The 4,779-nt window shown below is 36.5% G+C and overlaps 1 pseudogene; it reads left to right on the top strand.

Moving 5' to 3' along the window:
• The first annotated feature begins 4,366 nt into the window (after positions 1-4,366).
• LOC103199384 overlaps positions 4,367-4,779 on the top strand; it is a 4,896-nt pseudogene continuing 4,483 nt past the window's right edge.

Below are 4,779 nucleotides of genomic sequence, written 5' to 3'. Positions count from 1 at the left end.
ACCATTCCCTGGAGAAGGATGTCATGCTTGGTAGGGTGGAGGGTCAATGAAAGAGGGGGAGGCCTTCAACGAGATGGATTGACACGGTGGCTGCAATGATGGGCTCAAGTATAGCAGGGATTGTGGGGCTGGCGCGGGATTGGGCAGTGTTTCATTTTGCTGTGCATGGGGTTGCTATGAGTCAGAAATGACTCAACAGCACTTAACGACAACAACAACATAGGCCCAACAGTACATTATGTACATACTGTTTTATGCAATTGCTTTTAAAACAGTTAATAGAAGAAAGGAGAATAAATATATATTTCTACTTTTATAATTACATAATTACCACTACAAGTACCCTTTGTTTATTTCCTGTGGGCTCAAAATTTTGTTTGGGGTGACTTGCTTTTAGCCTGAAGACTTCCTTCGTTCCTTCATTTATTTATTTGTAAGGTACATCTGCAGCAACAAATTACCTGATTTTTTTTTTTCTTTTTTGATCTGGGTATATATTTATATAACTCATTTTTCAAAGATAATTTTGCAGTATATAAGATGCTTGGGTCCTATATTTTATTTTCTTTGAACACTTTAGTACATCATCCAATTTACTTCTGGCCCCCATTATTTCTCATGGGAATTCAGCTGTTAATCTTATTGTAGTTTCTTTGAAAATGGGAAATTTTTATGTTGCTGCTTTCAAGATTTTCTCCTTGTCTTTGGCTTTTTTAGTATGCTTATTCTTGGATCTCTTTGTATTTATTCTACTTGGAGTTCATTGAGCTTCATGGATGTACACATTAACATTTTTCAATAAATTAGGAAAGTTTTCAGCTATTAGTTCTTCATATATTTTTTTCTGCTTTCTCCCCCACTACTTCTTACGTTTCCTCTGATACTACCAAATACATATAATGGTGTGCTTAATATAGTTACATAAGTGTCTAGGTTCTGTTCATTTTTCTTCATTCTCCTTTTCTTATGGTGCTCAGATTGCATAATCTCTAATTCAAATTTGATAATATTTTCTTCCTCGAGTTCAAATCTACTATTTAGGGACTTAATGAATTTTGCACTTTTCATTTAGTTATTGTGCTTTTCAACTTCAGAATTTATATTTGGTTCTTCTTCACCTTTTTAAAAAATAATTTCTATCTCTTTATTGATATTTTTTATTTGATGTGACATTGTTATCATGCCTTCATTTATTTCTTTAATCATTGTTTTGTTTAGCCTTTTAACGTATTTATAATGGCTACTTTGAAGTTTTTGTCTGTTAAGTATGAAATTAAGTTACTCTCAAAGGCAGTTTATCTTGCCTGCTTTTCTTTTCGTCATCACCTTAACATTTTAGGTAACATATTGTAGGAATGTATGGTATTATACTATTACTGACAGTATTGTATTACAGGATAGATCTTGAAATGTTCTTTTTGACAATGAATGTGATGGTGTTATTCTTCAAGTTGTCATTGCCAGCACAGTAGACCATATGACTGCCTGATTCAAAATGGCTGTTACCAGTCTATTTCAGCTCAGTAATGCCTAGGGATATTGATCTTAATGCATTCCATTTCAGTTTTGATGATTTCTAATTTTCCTAGATTCCTATTTTGGACTTTCCATGTTCTGATTTTTAATGGATGTTTGAAGTTGTTTCTTCTCATTTGGGCCATGTTGCGTGAACAAATAAAGGTCACAAAACCTTTACTACATACATGTCACTCAAGTAGACCCTAATTTGAGGAGGCAGCTCTTCTGCAATCAGTGATAATACCTATGAGGAAGACCAGTTAATATGACTATTATCAAATTTATGCACCAACTACTAATGCTAAAGATGAAGAAATTGATTATTTTTACCAATTTCCGTAGTATCAAATAAGAAATTCTGGTGATACAGTGGTTAAGGCATTTGTCTGCTAACAAAAAGTCAGTGATTTGGACCCATCAGCCACTCTGCAGGAGAAAGATGAGGCAGTCTGCTTCTGTAAAGATTTACAGGCTTGGAAACCCTATGGGGCAGTTCTACTATGCCCTAAAGGGTCACTATGAGTCAGAGTTGACTTGATGGCAGTGGGTGGCAGTATAAAATCGATCAAGCATTCAATTAAGATGCATTGATAATTACTGATGATTGGAATGTGAAAACTGGAAATACAGAAGAAACACCAGTAGCTGGAAAATATGACTTTGGTGATAGAAACAATACCATAGATCACATGATATAATTTCTCAGGACTGAGAACTTATTCATTGCAAAAATCTTTTTTGACAACATGAATAATAACTATACGCATGAATCTTGCTGGACAGAATACATAGGAATCAAATTGACTACATCTGTAGAAAGAAACAGTGGAGAAGCTCAGTATCATCAGTCAGAGCAAAGGCAGAGGCTGCCTGCATGATAGATCACCAATTGCACCTATGCAAGTTCAAGCTGAAGTAGAAGAAAATTCAGACAAGTCTATAGGAACCAAAGTATGACCTTGAGTATGTTGTTGTTCTTGTTAGGTGCTGTTGAGTCAGTTCCTGCTCACAGCAACCCTATGTACAAAAGAACAAAATGCTGCTTGGTCTTGTGCCATCCTCACAATTGTTGCCTTGCTTGATCCATCATTGCAGTGACAGTGTCAATCCATCTGGTTAAGGGTCTTCCTCATTGTTGTGGACCCTCTATTTTACCAAGCATGATATCCTTCTCTAGGGACGGGTCCCTTCTGATAACATAACCAAAGGACTAGAGACAAAGTCTGGCCATTCTCACTTCTAAGAAGCCTTCCGGTTGCACTTCTTCCAAGATAGATTTGTTTGTTTTTCTGGCAATCCATGGTATTTTCAATATTCTTCACCAACATTACAATTCAAATGCATCAATATTTCTTCAGTTTTCCTTATTCACTGTCCATCTTTAACATGCATATCCTCGGAAGGAAGATTGGGCAATCTACTTCCATAGTGATATGGCCTCGGCAACCAAAGGAGGGGTCACTATGAGTCGGGTCCAACTTGACAGCACACAACAACAACAACAACATGAGCTATTGAAAATCCCATGGCTTGAATCAGGTGCACTTTAGTCACCAAAGTGACATCTTTGCTCTTTAAAACTTTAAAGAGGACTTACAGCAGATTTTCCCAGTGTAGTATGTCATTTGATTTCTTGACTGCTGCCTCCATGGGCATTTATAGTGGATCCAATTAGTATGAAATACTTGAAAACATAAATCATTTCTCCATTATTGTGATGTGGCTTATTGGTCCAGGATATTAATCTTTATGCATCCCATTTCATCTTTGACAACTTCCAATTTTCCTAGATTCATTCTTCATACATTCCATCTTCTGATTATCAATGGATGTTGCAACTGTTTCTTCTCATATTGAGTTGTGCCACTTCAGAAAATGGAGGCTACGAAAGCTCTCCTTTATCCATATCATGAAGGTAGTCTCTATTCTGATGAGGCAGCTCTTTCTCAGTCATAGTTTGAGTGTCTTCCTACTTGAGGGACTTATCTTCCAGCACTGTATCAGACAATGTTTCAGGGTTATTCATACAATTTTCCAGTAATAATAAGGTTTTCATTGGCCAATTCTTTGAGAAGTGCATAGCCTCTTCCTTCTTCCAAGTCTGTCTCAGTCTGGAAGCTCCACTGAAACTGGTCCACCATGGGCATCCCTGCTGGCACAGCCTCCAGCTTCGTAGTAACATGCAAACCACAACAGTACAACAAACCAACAGAGAAGTTCATCTCCCTTAGCTGTTCCAACAGGTCCACTCACTTCCTGGGCTTCCCCCTACCTAACAAAGTAGTATTGAGGTATTTGTCTTCAATTTTACTGATTCTGTCTTCCACTCATTCAGTTCTATTCCTTCACCCATTCAATGTGTTATCTATTTCTGAAATCTTGCTATTAATCTCCTGGATTTCTATATGTTGTTTTTATATTGTTTCTAATTTTTTCATTTATTTTGTCAGTTTGTTCTTGTATTGTTTTCCTAAATTGATCCAGAGTTTTGTCTGTGTTTTCCTTAATTTTGGTAGTGTTTTCCTTCATTTATCACTCAATCTGTTGAAGGTACCTAAATATAATTCTTTTGAATTCCTTATCAGGGCGTTCCATTGTTGCTTCTTCCTCAAGGATGTTTTCTGGGTCTGTATCCTGGTCCCTATTTGTACTGTTTTATCTTGCTTCTTGTGTGGACTGGGATGGTCAGTTGTCTTAGAGACATTGTGATGTCATTGTATTTATATTTAACTGGTGGTTGTATGATTTGCCCAAGGCTTTTTTTTATTTTCATTATTTTGTTTTGATATATCTGAGTGAGGAGGGTACTGTGGTCTTCTGTTCACTAGTTGGTAGCACTTAGGCATTCATGACCTGTCTCCTGGTGGGTGTCATAGGGAATGAGAGTGTGTACAGATTTCTGTTAGCTGTTCATGAAGAGAAGCTGATGGTGAGTTGGGCTGGTATTGGCCACTGTCCATCATTGGTCAGTTGGTTCAGAAGAAAGTGGTGGCCCTCACTCAGAGAGTGGAGGTGCAAGTATGGTTGGGTGGTGTGGGCATGGTCACTGTCTCCCACTCAGTTAGACCAAACAAACAAACAAACAAATAAATAAACCACCAAAAAAAATAAAAAACAAGAGAATGAAAACCATAAACCACATTAACAAACAGATACAATTTTCAAAAAAAAAAAAGTAAAGACAATGAATGAGAAGAATTTTTTTTTTTAAAGAAGAAAGATTTAAAAAAAAAAAACAGAATAAAAACTCCACAGTATTTG

This window comes from Orycteropus afer, unplaced genomic scaffold (genome assembly GCF_000298275.1).
Source record: "Orycteropus afer afer isolate SDZICR_OR568_19922 unplaced genomic scaffold, OryAfe1.0 scaffold00110, whole genome shotgun sequence".
NCBI lineage: Eukaryota > Metazoa > Chordata > Mammalia > Tubulidentata > Orycteropodidae > Orycteropus > Orycteropus afer.
This window is presented reverse-complemented; position numbering and strand designations above follow the sequence as displayed.